Source organism: Macaca thibetana, chromosome 12, assembly GCF_024542745.1.
Source record: "Macaca thibetana thibetana isolate TM-01 chromosome 12, ASM2454274v1, whole genome shotgun sequence".
NCBI lineage: Eukaryota > Metazoa > Chordata > Mammalia > Primates > Cercopithecidae > Macaca > Macaca thibetana.
In genome coordinates, this window is record NC_065589.1 from 94,694,984 (window position 1) to 94,712,643 (window position 17,660).

Below are 17,660 nucleotides of genomic sequence, written 5' to 3' on the forward strand. Positions count from 1 at the left end.
TGCACTGGGAAAAAAATGTGTGGCTTGCTTTATCGTGGTAGTCTGGAACCAAACATGCAATATCTCTGAGGTATTCCTGTAGCATTCTTATAAATCATACCAGCTATGTTCAACTGCCTTTCTAACCTCTAAAAGTTTTTACCAGTATAACTTTCCCTAAAAATGTGGAAAATAAATGAAATAGCACCTGGGATTAGAATTATAAATATCTATGGCTTATTAATTACTTGGTCACAAATAGAATGAAATTAATAAAGAACAAAGGGCTTAATTGTTAATAAGTTAAAGCTATATACCATTGATACAGTCTGAATAACTGAATAACTGAAGTTCAAAATAAGATGTATGTGGATGAGTTAGAAAAGGGAACGTAAGAAAAAGAAATTTGATAGTATAGTCAGTCTTCGGTATTCACAAGTTTTGCATCTAAAAATTCAAGCAATCTTGGATCAAATATATTCAGAAAAAAGACAATAAAAATAACATGACAACAATAAAAAATAAGCAGAGTAAAAAAATATAACAGCTATTTACCTAGAATTTAGGTTGTATTCGGTAGTATAAGTAATATAGAGATGATTTAAAGTATAAGGAGGATATGTGTGAGTTATATGCAAAAACTGCACCGTTTCATATAAAGGACTTGAACATCCCTGGCTTTTGGTATTCATAGGGGGTTCTGGAGTCAATCCCCTGCAGATACTGAGGGAGAAATGTACACTGCTTATGAGGAAGCATGGTTTATAGGAATATTTCTACTAATTAACCAATGGTCAATTTTTAGTAGTTTTAAAAAATACTTAAGTGAATTATACCAAACTAAGAAAATATTTAAATAATATTTAAAATGCAATTCTAGGAAAATGAGTTTTAGAAACAGTTGATGAAAGTGCATAAAGGGTTATAAGAAAGAATTTTCTGCTTCTGAGAGCTGTTATACTAAATTGGCTTGCTGAAGGAAGCAGTGGAATCTATTTCTTTGAAGATCCTTACAAATAGAAGGCATACATTATCAGCAATTCAGAAAGGTTTAGGTGTGTCTCTGTCAGAAAACAGCCAGTGGATATAACCACCTCATGGTTCCATACACTCTGGTGACTGCATAATAATACTATTGTTATAATTGTGAGGCAAGGGCAACACAGCTGCTTTTTCTTTGGTGATCAGGATTTGCTGTCCAAAAAGTTGCAGAATAAATTGAATGTAATTAGATGAAATTTTCCCCAACAGAAAAGCAAGAATTAATTTTGACTCTAGTTACTGAAAGAAAACTCAGAATCTCTACACTGGGATTTTTAAACATTTATCTTCTTCTTTATCTAGAGAAAGCATTCCTCTTATGTGAAACTTAAAAGCAGACATGTTTTTATGGATGACCTTAGGCTGATGAGTTGAATTAACACTAAATAAAAAATTCTAAGCATATATATAGTTTCTTTGTATAAAATCCCTTGAAAGATTACATTTTAGAGAATTCTACTTAAATTTTTTAAAGTGTATATTTTTATTTCACTTTATTTTCATCTACTTAAGTCTTTATTTTTCATGAATGAAGAAAAGCCAGATTCCTTATACATTTAAAAATATATATGGTGAATTTCTTTCCAAGCAAGCTTTTCTTTTAAAGGTAATGTAATTAATTTGAAATTTGAATGTGGCATTGTGATCCACAATCCTTGCCCAAATGCTCTTTTGGGAGCAATAGGAGCTGTCATAGAATTAACTAAAAGTTCAAGTAAATATTTTGATATGGAATTTTCACAAAATGTAAAGCTGTGAGAGTTGTAAAGGGATGGCTTCCCAAGATTTTGGAGCACTTTATATTAGCTGTTAAAGAAAAGGGAGGAAAAATGCTGGGATACCTTTAACTACATAAAATTCACAAATAGTATGAACAACTCTAAAATAAATAGAAAATAATTAAAATAATTCTAATTTCTAATTTTATTTAGTACTTACAGTTATATATGTGTCCAAGATAGATGTGAAAAAGTCCTGTGTTCAAATATAGGTACTTAATTTTGGTTATTTAAGTCCTTGTTCTGTATTTAAGGATTTAAGATAGTCTTATTCTATCTGTTACTCTGGAGGTAAGGGCAAATGCATCTTAATGTAACTTCTGACATGCATAGGTGTTAAAAGAGGAAAAAAAGAAAATAAAGAAATAGCTATGCATATATAAATTCCTACAGTAAATAAGGCTTTTCATTTTAAACTAAAACCCAATATAATTCTACTTGCTTCTACATGATTAATAACAGAAAACTCATAGTAGAAATATTTCATTGCTTGCCTCCAAAAAATTGTTGACATCCTCTGTCGCCATCTGCCATGGTGGTCATTCCTCTGTGTTTGATGGAACTAAAGAAGTATTAGGGTTCTATGGATTGATGAAGGGAAACAGTCTGTGCTCTTGTTGATTTCTGGTATTTATTTTCTTGGTCCTGTTAAAAAGGATACCAGGGTAAATTTACCAATTTTGAACACATCCAGTTATTCCGTATTCTTTTACATTCACATTTAAGGAAGTTTTGAGATTTTTATGCAGTCTCATTTAAAAATCATAGAATTGTAGAATCTAACAGAAAGGGCTTGTTAAATTTAAGACTGAAGATTCAAACAGAGCTATTATCAATCAGGTAATTCAATCCACTTTACAGTATAGAAAACCAAAATCAAAAGAGGTTAAATAAACCATGTTATAGTCAGTTAGTGGCAGATCGGACATAAGAAAACAGTTCTTTTTACTCCAAGTTTGGGGGCTCTTTCCTCGAGCTGGGGCTCTTTCCCTCTTTGAGAAAAGAGAGGCAGGCTGGTAAGAGCACTATAATGACCAAGCTCATTTCTTAGCCCTAATACTTAGGGAAAAATCTAGAACAAAACCCAAAAAACATGATAGCATAATATTTAGATTATCAATTCATAGCACACCATTCACTCAACAGATACCTAAAAGATATTATTTTGTTAAAATATAACTAGGACATTATTTTATTAAAAAGTATCTATACAGTGTTGGCAACATAGTGAGACTATGTCTCTACCAAAAAAAAAAAAAAAAAAGAAAGAAAGAAACAAAAAGTGAGATATGGTGTTGCATGCCTATAGTCCTAGCTACTCGGGAGCCTCAACCAGGAGGATCACTTGAGGCCAAGAGGTCGAAGCTGCAATGCACTACAATCATGCCATTGCACTCCAACTAGGTAACAGCGAGATGCTTTCTTGAAAAAAAAAAAAAGTATCCATATGATCACACATCATCAAATTTCTGAGTTTTATCCACTGTCATGATCACTTATCTTTTCCAATCCTCACCACTGCAAACATCTACTACTCTACTATCCACAAAAGTCGAGTGATTTTTAAAAATTATCTATAGAGAAACAGAATGACAGTTTTAAAAAGAAAACTGAATTTCAGACTCCCTTGTTCAAAATTCCCCAAAGACTTTCCATAACATCTAAGGCAAGGACTTGGATCCTGGTTACCTTTCTGAAAGCCTATCTGATGACTCTTCCTCTGTTTCATATTCTATAGCCTTAGTGGCTTTCATGTTCTTCACACATGCTAAGCACGCTCTTGATTTAAGTCTTTGACCTTTGTCTTCTCTTAGATTGGAATGTCTCTTTAGATAACCACATGTCCGTTCCCACTGACTAAAACACTCTTTTTCCTTGAAAGTTCCTGGAATGTTTCTACTCAAATATCACTTCCCAGAGAGGATTCTCTCACCAGTCTAGCTAAAAAACCTCCGCCTCTGACTTTTACCCTTTTCGCCATTGGCCCTTATTCTCTATATCCATACCTGCTTCATTTCCATTCACAGTATTTATAATTCCTAGATATTATGTAGCCCCACCATCCCGGTGAAGCCAGATGTCATTTGGAATTAAGTATTTTTGGTATTTTTAAGGTAATATAGTACATGTACTATAATTATGCAACATCTCCTACTCTTCTCCCCTCCCATCCAAGAGGTCTGGGAAGGCACCCTGAAGTCAAAAACGTTAATAACCTTGCAGTAAAACATATATTCATTCTAAGTGAGATTTTTTAAAGACTATAACTAGGGGCAGAGCAAGATGGCAGAATGGAAATCTCCACTGATTGTCCCCCCAAGCAAGGACATCAATTCAACAACTATCAAAAAAAGCATATTCATAAGACTCAAAAATCAGGTGAGCACTCACAGTACGTGGCTTTAACTTCCTATCACTACATGAGGCACCGAACAGGAAAAACAGTCTCAAATAGCTGATGCCACCTCTCCGGCAGCAGAAGCATGGTGTGGAGAATGTTTGGTGTGCTGGAGACAGAGAGAGTGTAGCATTTATGAGGCACTGAGCTCAGTGCTGCCCTATTATAACAGAAAACAAAACTAGACCAAACGCAGCTGATGTCCATCCAAAAAGCGAGCATTTTAACCGGGCCTGTTTAGCCAGAAAGGAATCGCTGATCCCAGTGGTCCAAACTTGAGTCCCTGCAAGACTCATCAGTGCAGGCTAAAGTGTTCTGGAGCCCAAAATAAACTGGAAAGGCAGGCTAGGCCATAAGGACTTCAACTCCAAGGCAAGTCCTAGTGTTGAACTTGGGCCAGAGACAGTGGACTGGGGGAGCGGGGGAATGGGACTTACTGAGACACCAGCCAGGGTGGGGAAGGGAGTGTTGGCATCACCTCCTCCTAACCACAGGCTGTACAGCTCATGGCTCTGAAAAAGACCCATCCACTCCACTTGAGGAAAGAAGATGGAAGAATAAAGAGGACTCTGTCTGGGATCTTGGATACCAGCTCAGCCACAGTTGGGTAGGGCACCAGTTAGAGTTATGAAGCCCCCTTTCCAGATCCTGCTACTGAATGACATTTCTAGATACAACCTGGGCCAGAAGGCAACCTGCTGCCTTGAAGGAAAGAACCCAGTCCTGGTAGCATTCATCACCTTCTAACTGAAGAGACCTTGGGCCCTAAACAACCAGCAGTAATACCCAGGAACTACATTGAGGGGCTTGGGTGAGACTGTGAGACTTGTTGGCTTCAGGTGAGACTAAGCACATTCCTAGTTGTGGTGGGTACAGGGTGAGACTCCTTCTACTTGAGAAAATCAAAGGGAAAAGCAGAGGGAACTTTGTTTTGTACCTTAGTTACCAGCTCAGTCACAGGGGTTAGAGCACCAAGCAGGTTCTTGGGGTCCTAGGTTCCAGGACTTGGCTATCGAATAGAATTTCTGGACCTGCTCTGGGTCAGAGGAGAACGTGCTGCTCTGAAGGGTGAGTCTCAGGCCAGGCAGCATTCAACACAAGCTGACTGAAGAGCCCTTGGGCCTTAAGGGAACATCAGTGGTACAGTAATCCGCATGGAATGTGGTAGCGGGAGCCACAGGGTGAGGCTCCTCTGCTTTTAAATAGGGGAGGGAAGAGTGGGGAGGACTACGTCTTTTGAGTTCAGTGCCAGCTCACCCACAGTACAATAGAATACCAGGTAGACTTCTAAGATTTTTACTCTAGTCCCTGGCTCCTGAATGGCATCTCTGGACATGCCCGGGGCCTGGGGGAACCTGCCACTCTGAAGTGAAGGATACAGGCATGGCTGGCTTTGTCACCTGCGGATTGCAGAGCACCAAAGCCTTGAGTGAACACAGGCTGAAGCCAGGAAGTGGTTACAGCAAGCCTCAGGTGAGACCCAGTGCTGTGCTGGCTTCAGGTCTGACCCAGTACAGTTTTAGTGGTGATGGCCACAGAGGTGCTTATGTCACAATATCCCCAGCTCCAGATGGCCTAGAACAGAGAAAGAGGCAGAGACAGAGACAGGGGTGGAGTGGGACAGACGGACTCCATTCATTTGGAGAACGTGAGGAAACAGAACAAGAGTCTATGCCTGGTAATCCAGAGAATCCTTCTGGATGTTGTCCAGGACCATCAAGGCAGTACCTTTATGAGTCTGTAAGAACTACAGCATTACCAGGCTTCGGGTGCCCCTAAAGCAGATACAGCTTAGATCACAACACTTAGATCACAACAATCAAGTCCTTCTGAATATCTGGAAAGCCTTCCCAAGAAGGACAGCTATAAGTAAGTCCAGAAAGTGAAGACTACAGTAAATACTTAACACTTAAATGCCCAGACATCAAAGAACATCTACTAGGATCAACACCATCCTGAAAAACATGACCTCACCAAATGAAATAAATAAGGCACCAGGGACCAATTCTCGAGAAACAGAGATATGTGACTTCTCAGACAGATAATTCAAAATAGCTGTGTTGAGGACACTCAAAGAAATTCAAGATAATATAGAGAAGGAATTCAGAATTCTATCTGATTAACTTAACAAAGAGATTGAAATAATTAGAAAGAATCAAGCAGAAATTCTGGAGCTGAAAAATGCAATTTGTCATACTGAAAAATGCATCAAAGTCCTTTAATAGCAGACGTAATCAAGCAGAATAAAGAATTAGTGAGTGTGAAGACAGGCTGTTTGAAAATACACAGAAAAGACAAAAAAAAAGAAAAAAGAAAAAGAAAAGAAAAAACAATGAAGCAAAGCAGGCTAGAAAATAGCCTCAAAATGGCAAATCTAAGAGTTATTGGCCTTAAAGAGAAGGTACAGAAAGAGATAGGGGCAGAAAGCTTACTCAAATGAATAATAACAGAGAATTTCCCAAACCTATAAAAGATATCAATATCCAAGTACAAGAAGGTTATAGAACACCATGCAGAATTAACCCAAAGAAGACTACCCCAAAGCATTTAATAATTGAACTCCCAAAGGTCAAGGATAAAGAAAGGATCCTAAGCAGCAAGAAAAAAGAAATTGCATACAATGGAGCTCCAATATGTCTGACAGCAGAATTTTCAGTGCAAACTTCACAGGCCAGGAGAGAAGAATGGCATGACATAATTAAAGTGCTGAAGGAAAAATCTTTTACTTTAGAATAGTATATTCGGTGAAAATATCCTTCAAACATGAATAAGAAATAAAGGCTTTCCCAGACAAACAAAAGCTTAGGGATTTTATCAACACCAGAACTTTCTGCAAGAAATGCTAAAGGGAGTATTTTGATCAGAAAGAAAAGGACATTAATAAGCAATAAATCATGGAAAGTACAAAACTCACTGGTAATAGCAAGTACACAGGAAAACACAGAATATCATAACACTGTAACTGTGGTGTGTAGACTACTCCTATCTTAAATAGAAAAACTAAACAATTAACCAATAAAAAACCATAACAAGTTTTCAAGACATAAACAATACAATAAAATATAAATGGAAACAACAAAAAGTCAAAACAACAGGGAGATGAAGTTAAGGCATAGAGTGTTTATCAGTTTTTTGTTTGTTTATGTAAACAGTGTTAAGTTGTTATCAGCTTAAAATGATGGGTTATAAGGTAGTATTTGCAAACCTCATGGTAACCTCAAACCAAAAAAACATACAACTAATACACAAAACATAAAAAGCAAGACCCAAGAAAATCACCTTCACTGAAGGGAAGACAGGAAGGAAACAAGACCACAAAATAACCAGAAAACAAATAACAAAACGCCAGGAGTAAGTCCTTACTTACCAATAAAGACACTGACTATAAGTGGACTAACCTCTGGAATCAAAAGACACTGAGTTGCTGAATGGATACAAAAAAGACAAGACCCAGTGATCTGTTGCCTATGAGAAATACACTTCACCTATAAATATACACATAGACTGAAAGCAGTGGGATGGAAAAAAATATTCCATACCAATGGAAACCAAAAGAGCAGGAGTAGCCATACTTTTATCAGAAAAAATAGATTTATAGTCAAAAACTATAAGAGAGACAAAACTGGTCACTATATTATGATAAAAGGGGTCAATTCAGAAAAAATAAAACCCACAATTTTAAATACATATGCACCCAACACTGACACACCCAGATTTATAAAGCAAATACTATTAGAGCTAAAGAGAGAGATGAGCCCCAATACACTAATAGCTAGAGGCAGCCAGGTGCAGTGGCTCACGCCTGTAATCCTAGCACTTTGGGAGGCCAAGGCAGGCGGATTGTTTGAGCTCAGGAGTTCGAGACCAGCCTGGGCAACATGGTGAAACCACATCTCTACTAAAAAACAACAACAAAAAAGAAAGCTAGAGGCTTCATCACCACACTTTCAGCATCAGATAGAACAGATTGTCCAGATGGAAAAATCAACAAAGCAACAAAGCAACACTGGACAATCTACACTATAGTCCAGATAGACCTAATAGACATTTACAGAACAGTTCATCCAATGGCTGCAGAATACACACTTTTTTCCTCAGCACATGGATGATTCTCAAGGGAAGACATTAGGTCACAAAACAAGTCTTAAAACATTCAAAAAGTAAAATAATATCAAGCATCTTCTCTGACCAAAGTGGAATAAAACTCGTAATCAATAACAAGAGGAATTTTGGAAACTGTACAAATACATGGAAATGTATGTATTTGTATGTATGCTCCTGAATGACCAGTGGGTCAATGAAGAAATCAAAAAGAAAATTGAAACATCTATTGAAACAAATGATAATGGAAACACAACAAGCAAAACCTATGGAATATAGCAAAAGTAGTACTAAGAGGGAAGTTTATGGCCATAAGTGCCGATATCAAAAAATAAGAAAACCTTCAAATAAACAACCAAAAAATGCATCTTAAAGAACTAGAAAAGCAAGAGCAAACCAAACCCTAAATAAGTGAAAGAAAAAATAAATAAAGATCAGAGCAGAAATAAATAAAATTGAAATAAACAAGATAGTTTTTTAAAAAGTTAAGCAAAATTAACAAACTTTTGGCCAGACTAGGAAAAAAAGAGAGAAGATCCAAATAAATAAAGTCAGAGATGAAGATGGAGACATTACAAATGATACCACAGAAATTCAAATGATCATTAATTGCTACTATGAGCAACCATATACCAATAAATTGGAAAATCTAGAAGAAATGGACAAATTCCTAGAAAAATACAACCTACCAAGATTAGACCATAAGAAATCCAAAACCTGAACAAACCAGTATCAAGTAATGAGATTGAAGCTGTATTAAAAAGTCTCCCAGTAAAGAAAAGTCCAGAAACTGATGGCTTCACTGCTGAATTCTACCAAATATTTAAAAAACGAATACCAATACTAATCTAACTACTCCAAAAAACAGAAAAGGGAATACTTCCAAACTTATTCTATAAGTCCAGTATTACCCTTATATCAAAAATAGACAAATACACATTAAAAAAAGAAAATCACAGATCAGTATTTTTGATGAATATTGATGCAAAAATCCTCAACAAAATACTAGCAAACCAAATTCAACAGTACATTAGAAAGATTATTCATCATGATCAGGTGGGATTTATCCCTGGGATGCAAGGATGGTTCAATATATACAAATTAATCAATGTGACACACCATATCAATAGAATGAAAGACAAAAACCATATGATCACTTCAATTGATGGTGAAAAAGCAGTTGATAAAATTCAACACTCCTTTATAATACACCCTTAAAAACTGGATATAGAATATACATTAGCATCAGAAAAACCATATATGACAGACTCACAGCTAGTATTATACTGAATGTGGAAAAACTGAAAGCCTTTTGTATAAGATCTGGAAGATGAAAAGGATGGCCACTTTTACCACTGTTACTCCACATAATACTGGAAGTCCTAGCTAGAAAATCAGACAAGAGAAAGAAATAAGGGGCATCTAAATTGGAAGGAAAGAAGTCAAATTATCCTTGTTTGCAGATGACATAACATCATACTTGGAAAAAATGAAAGACTACACACACACACACACACACACACACACACACACACACACAACTATTCAAACTGATAAACAAATTTAGTAAAGTTGCAGGATATAAAATCCACATACAAAAAACAGTAGCATTTCAAAATGCAACAGTGAACAATCTGAAAAATAAATTAAAAAAGGAATCCTATTTACAGTAGCCACAAATACCTAGGAACTAACTTAATGAAAGAAGTGAAAGATCTCTATGGTGAAAATTATAAAATGCTGATGAAAGAAATTGAAGAGGACATCAAAAGAAACCGGAAAGATACTCCATGTCCATGGATTGGAAGAATCAATATTATTAAAATGTCCATACTGCCCAGTGCAATTTACAGATTCAGTGCTATCCCTATCAAAATACCAATGACATTCTTCAAATACACACACATAAATTTTGTAAAATTTATATGGAACCACAAAAAATTCAAAATAGTCAAAGCTATTCTAAGCAAAAAGAACAAAACTGAGAAAATCACATTACCTGACTTCAAATTATACTACAGAGCTATAATAACCAAAACAGCATGGTATTGGCATAAAAACACACATATAGACCAATGGAACAGAATAGAGAACCCAGAAACAAATTCACACACCTACAGTAAATTCATTTTCAACAAACGTGCCAAGAACATACACTGTGGAAAAGACAGTCTTCAAAAATGGTGCTGGGGAAAATGAATATCTACATGCAGAAGAATGAAATTAGACCACTATTTCAAGCCATATAGAAACATCACATAGAAATACATTAAATATTTAAATATAAGACCCTCAATTTATAAATTTACTACAAGAAAACACTGGGGAAAAATCTCCAAGACATGGGTCCGAACAAAAATTTATTGAGTAATACCCTACAAGCACAGGCAATCAAAACAAAAATAGACAAATGGGATCCTATCAAGTTAAGAAGTTGCTGCACACCAAAGGAAACAACAAAGTGAAGAGGCAACACAAAGAATCAGAGAAAATATTTGTAAACTACCCATTGGACAAGGGGTTAATAGCCAGAATATACAAGGAGCTCAACTCTGTGGGAAAAAATCTGATAATCTGATTTAAAAATGGGCAAAAGATTTGAATAAATATTTCTCAAAAGAAGCCATGGAAATGGCAAACAGGCATATGAAAAAGTGCTCAACATTACTGATAATCAGAGAAATGCAAATCCAAACTACAATGAGATATCATCTCACCTCAGTTAAAATGGCTTTTAGTTAAAAGAAAGGCAATAATAACAAATGCTGGCAAGGATGCGGTAAAAAGGGAACCCCACTCTTGGTAGGAATGTAAATTACTAAAAGCACTATGGAGAACAGTTAGAGGTTCCTCAAAAACCTAAAAATAGAGCTACCACGTGATTCAGTAATCTCACTGCTGGGTATATACCCAAAAGAAAGTAAATCAGCACATCGAAGAGCTATCTGCAATCCCATGTTTGTTGCAGCACTGCTCACAAATAGCCAAAATTTGGAAGCAACCTAAGTGTTCATCAACAGATGAATAAAACAAAGTGCGGTAATGATACACAATAAAGTACTATTCAGCCATCAAAAAGAATAAGATGTTGTCATCTGCAACAACATGAATAGAACTGGAGGTCATTATGCTAAGTTAAGCCAGGGACAGAAAGACAAAGCACGTTTTCACTTATGTGTGAGATCTAAAAATCAGAACTATTGAACTCATGGAGATAGAGAATAGAAGCATGGTTACCAGATGTTGGGAAGGGTAGATGGAGGGTCGGGGGGTAAGTGGGGATGGTTAACGGGTACAAAACTCCCCAAAAGAATGAATTAAGTCCTAGTGTTTGATAGCACAACAGGGTGACTATAGTTAATAGTAATTTTGTATATTTAAAAATAAGTAAAAATTGTTTATAACAAGATATCTTAGAAAAAAACCTAAAAGTATAATTGGATTGTTTGTAACACAAAAGATAAATGCTTGAGGTGATGAATACCCCATTTTACATGATGTGATTGTTACATGTTGCATGCCTGTATCAAAACATTTCATATATCCTACAAATATATACACATAGGTACCCACAAAAATTAAGATAAAAAATAAAAAAGACTATGACTAGTCTCATACCAGCTTTACTACTAAATGAGTCTGATTCAGCTTTTACCACTATTCGAGTTGTCAAATTTTCCAGTTTCCCAAGCTTTTTGATTTTAGAATTGCAGATAAGGGATTGTGGAACATACTACTAATTAATTTGTTAATTGCTTGTCTCTTCCACATAATGCATGTTCACAAGAACAAAGATTTGTTTTGTTTTTGCTCTGTAGTCCAGTGCCTAACAGATAATAATGACTGAACAAATATTAGTTAAGTGGACAAATGAAGGCCTCTGTAAGGATTAGCTTTGTTAGTTTTACATTTTAAGTAAATCCTGTCCTACAGTCATCTCTCAATTGAAGCAATAGTTGAACTTTTAAAAATATTATTAAAATTATTTCTCCTTTTAAGGCTCATTGAAAGGCAGAAGGAGAGAAAAAATGTGATAAACAGTATATAAACTACAGGAAACAACACCTGGTCTGTGTAATATAGTGGGAAGAGTTCTCAACTAGAGTTCTAGAGATCTAGGTTGATTTCATCCCTTTCCTTTTTCTATTAACTATTTGCCTATTTATTATTCACCTATCCATCCTCCATTCATCCACTTCTTCCTCTTTGACTTAAATATCTCACCATTTTGGCTCGATTCATTATCTGTCAAATGAGTGGATAAAACTTGGTGATCTTCAGCCGTTCTCTGATTCTGCTAACAGTAAATAATTGGATAATATTTGACTATCCTAGAAGTTGGCTCACACTAGCTTTTCAATTAAATTTAAGCATGTTTGTTTGTTTAAATGTTACTATAGCTTTGTAGGATAATGTGAAGTTACGTAATGTGATATCCCCAGTTTTGTTTTTTTTGCTTAGGATAGCAAAAAGTGTCACTTAGTGACACATTCGCCAAATATGTATTTTATGTAACAGTTACACAATACTGAATTTTTGTGTGTTTCTGTATGCCTAATAATAGCAACTGTTTATTGAACATTTTCTATGCACCAGAAACTACTTTAAGCTTTTCACATACATTAACCTTACAACTCTCTTATTAGTCATGTGCTGTATAATGTTGTTTTGGTCAACTATCGACTGCATATATCACAGTGCTCCCATAAGATTATAATGAAGTCGAAAAATTCCTATTGCCTAGTATTTACTATATGTTTTAATTGTTATAGTAGAGTGTACTCCTTCTACTTATTAAAAAAAAAAGTTAACTGTAAAACAGTCTCAGGCAGGTCCTTCAGGAGGTATTCCAGAAGAAAGTAAGGTTATCACAGCAGATGCCAGCTCCATGTGGGTTACTGCCCCTGAGATCCTTCCAGTGAGACAAGATATGGAGGTACAGGAAAGTGATATTGATGATCCCAACTCTGGGTAAGCCTAGCCTAATGTGTGTGCTTGTGTGTTAGTTTTTAACCAAAAAGTTAAAAAGAAAATAAACATTAATAGAAACAAGCTTATAGGATAAGGATAGAGAATATTTTTGCACAGTTGTACAACATGATTGTGCTTTGTGTTTTAAGCCAAGTGTTATTATAAAAGCATCAAGAAGTTACACAATTTAAAGTTTATAAAGTAAAAGTTACAATAAACTAAGGTTAATTTATTATTGTAGAAAAAAACTTTAAAAATAAATTTAGTGTAGCCTAAGTCTACATTATTTGTAATATCTACAGTAGTATACAGTAATGTCCTAGGCCTTTGCATTCACTCACTACTCACTCACTGACTCACCCAGAGCAACTTCCAGTCCCGCACGCTCCATTCGTGGTAAATCCTCTATACAGATGTACCAGTTTTTATCTTTTATATCTTACTTTTATTGTACCTTTTTTGTTTAGATAGACAAATACCATTATGCTGTAATTCTCTACAGTATTCAGTACAGTAATATGCTGTACAGGTTTGTAACCTAGGAGCAATAGGCTATACCCTATAGGGTAAATATCTAGTCGGCTATACCATCTAGATTTGTGTAGGTACACTCTATGCTGTTCACACAATGAGGAAATTGCCTAACAATACAGAAAGTACTCCTGTCATTAAGCGATGCATGACTGTATTATCTCCTGTGGTACAGTAGATTGCCATCTGTTTCACTATCATACCTCCACAGAAAGTGTGCACCTCTCTGTGCTTTGACTTGGAGCTTGGCTATGTAACTTCTCTTAGCTAACTGAATAATAGCAGACATTACCTAGGTAGAACTTTGAAATATGCTTATGCAGAGTAGCCTGTTCCCTTGCAATCCTGCTCTTCATACTGACCAAAAAAAAAAGAAAAAAAAATGCCTCAGGTATCTGTTGATCCAAGGAAGATGAGAGATATGTGATACAAACCTAGACTTATCCTCTACCAAGAACCAAGTCCAGGTGAGCCCAGCCTGGATGAGACCTATCCAGCTTACACACAAACTTCTGTGGAAGAACTAAATGCTTACTGTGGTACACCAGAGAGATTTTCTGGTTGTTTGTATTGTGGCAACCTCCTTCTGTTTTTTTCAGGTAATGAAAATGAGGGGCAGAGATTGAGAAACTTGCACAAACTCTGCACAGCTAGTTAAGTGTTAGGGCTAGGATATTAAGCCATGCAAGTCTGGTCAAGGGCTTATACTCTTAAGTCCCATGCTATATTGTCACTACACTATACTGGCTATATTGTATGATATTAAATTATGTATTAATATGCTAGTGAGTGATCTGGCACATATTAAAATTCATAATTTTGTCTATATTGTCTATATGTAAATGGACAAAGCTGTCTTGCAATTTGGAGTAAAATGTATTTTATCTTGAGACATCAATAATATAAAATAAATGCACTGCTTTCCGGAGTTAGATTAATAAGAACTACATTATAGACAGCTCTTGGGGTAGTTTCCCAGCTCATTCCCATACCAAATAATGGCCCTTACTGCTAACAGATCTACTGCAGATTCTTCTCTGGCTCTGGCTGACCAATTGAGGCATGCATCTGTGATCTAAGCTTGATCAGCCCAGGTTTTGCCACTAATATTTTCAAATTTGGACCCATAACTGGGCACCTCTATCATTGGCTCCACTCTGGAGAAAGCTACTGTCCCCAGAGCTATCTTTGTTCCCTTCCTTCCCACCTGTCAATTGCATAAGAAACTCCAGCATTTCCCCAGAAAATACCCTTTTTGTATAAGCTTGCCAAAATTTGTTTTTCTTCTTGTAATCTTAAGAAATTTAACCAAAACAAGTTTAAAAAATCCATTGCTTTTTTCTGTTATAATTTAAAAGTGCAGAGGGAGGATTTCTTAAAGACAAGACCAAATAAAGCTTGCATTTATTTTATATCCTATCAAAGTAGTTTTGCAATTTATAGTTATGGACAATGTGTCCCCTGATATTTGTTAAAAATTCTTCCATATTTTCAAAAACCAAGGTCTGGCTGGGCATGGTGGATTATGCCTGAAATTCTGGCACTTTGGGAGGCTAAGGTGGGAAAATCACTTGAAGCCAGGAGTTTGAGATCAGCGACATAGCAAGACTTTGTTTCTACAAAAATATAATTTAAAAAATTTAGCCAGGCATGATGCTGCACACCTGCATTCCTAGCTATTTGGGAGGCTGAGGTGGAAGGATCACTTGAGACCTGGAGTTCCAGGCTGCATTGAGATATAACAGTGCCAGGGTGACAGACTAAGACCTTGTCTCAAAAAAAAAAAAAACCCCGCCCACAACCCGCCCACTCAAAAAAACCAAAAAAACAAAAAAACAAAAAACAAACAAATAAAAAAACAGGGTCCATGGGCCCGCAAGGAGTCTGTGGATAAACTATATATCAGTGAAACTGAATAAAGTAGATATCCTTTGTAATCTTATGTATTTTATGCATTAAAACATTTTACTTCTATTGAGCTTTGTTTACTCCTTTTGATAATGCAAGGCAAGTGAACATATGGGATTATTTATGTCACTGATTTACTCAGAAGTGCTCAAATATATTCCAGACACTATTTTGGGTGCTGGCGATATAGCAGGGACAAAACAGACAGTCTTTGCCCTCACAGAGTAGTGGTAAGAAAGAATATGCAGAATATAAAATTTCACAATACTGTTAGTAATGAACCTGGCACAAGTACCACAATGAGATTAGAGCAGTTTAAAATGTGAGGGTAAGAAACACAAAATGCTTGGAGGAAATTAATGTGCAATCCTTAACCTATATCTAGTTTTAAGTGATATATTAACATATGAAGGGAGCCCTGCCATAGTCAAGTTTAAGAACAGTAATAAAGTACAACTACTAACTACCACAGTGACAATAAAGATAAATAGCAATGCTAAGGTTACCTTACCAGTAATTTCATATGTGCTATTATAACTTCTTAATATTCTGTCAGGATGGGCAGGTGAGAAAATGGAGCCTTAGAGGCTCACCAAACTTGACCATTTTGATTAGCGGTAGAACCAGGAATGTAGCCTAGTTTTCACATCTCCTGGTTTTATTTCCTTTATACTACATTACATCATCACAAGCAAAGACAAGTTTCACAGCAGACAACGTTGAAATTTCTTTTTATTTACTTCCATAATCTACTTGTGACATGGGGCAGAGAAGCAACATAACATGGGTCATATAGGAGCTACTGGTAACAACTTGAACACTTTTCGTTATCAGGCATAAGCTCACATTAGCAAGAACTTCAGGGTGGTATGATAGATGTGATACTGGGGAAATTTATGAATGAATTACAAAAGTAGATTTTTCCAACTAATGAATTTAACCATTTAGTGCAGAAGTTGGCAAACTTCAGCCCATGGAGTAAGTCCAATCTGCTACCTGTTTTTATATTGCCTGTGAGAGTGGTTTTACATTTTTAAATGGTTCAAAAAATCTTACAAGAGGAAAGATATTTGACAGCAAAAAGTTACATAAAATTCAAGTTTCGGTGTCTATAAATACAGTTGAAACACCGCCATCCTTATTTATGTATTGCCTATGGCTGCTTTCACACTACAAAAGCCAAGTTGAGTAGCTCCACAAAGACCTGGCTCTCAAGTCCTAAAATATTACCATCTGGCCATTTGCAGAAAAAATTTGTTGGCCTCTCATCCAGAAGGTCACAGAGTTAATGTTAAAGGCAGTAACAACATCTGTTTAACTTATAATTTTAAAAATGAGTAAATGCATAGTTATTTAAATATTTCTTTCCTTTAAAATGGAGTGATTTGAAAGCACCGGAGTCATACGAATGAATATCCTAGAGGCCTAAGAAGCATGCTTGCATCTTAGCCACTCAGTCAGTTGATCACTTGGATGACCTCTGGACACCATGGTATTTTTAATTAATACACAGGTTTAAATTATTTAACTCTCAGTCTGACATTTTATAATTTACTGACTCATAGATTGCTGGCTAAAGACAGAATAAAAAAACACTTGGTGACATATAATTAACGAGAAGCAAAAACATTCTTTGATGTCTATAAATTTTCCTCAAGATAATCATCACCACATCAAAAAGTATTTATGTAGTTAAAAGAGGTAAGTCTCAAATACGTTAAAAGTCCGTGTTAAAAGAAATTTGGTGATGATCAAATCTTAAATTTTCTTGTTTAGAAATTAAAATCAGTTGATTTAGAAAGCATAAAATATAAAAAACTCTAAAATGTAGCATCATAAACACAGTTTTGCATGTGCTTTTCATGCAGCAACTTAAATTTACTTTTCAATATCCACCTAAATACTAGTTCGGCCTCAAAGTTAAATACTGTTTAAGTATCATCTGACTTTTA

The 17,660-nt window shown here is 35.7% G+C and overlaps 1 protein-coding gene across 6 annotated transcripts in view; it reads right to left on the bottom strand.

Moving 5' to 3' along the window:
• The window catches only part of MBD5 (methyl-CpG binding domain protein 5), a 503,218-nt gene that overhangs the window by 273,829 nt on the left and 211,729 nt on the right, over window positions 1-17,660 (bottom strand). For all 6 annotated transcript variants that reach the window (XM_050752186.1, XM_050752177.1, XM_050752187.1 and 3 more), the window contains one exon: window positions 2,294-2,444. The gene's annotated coding sequence lies outside the window, so the exon portion shown is untranslated. The remainder of the gene's footprint in view (window positions 1-2,293; window positions 2,445-17,660) is intronic.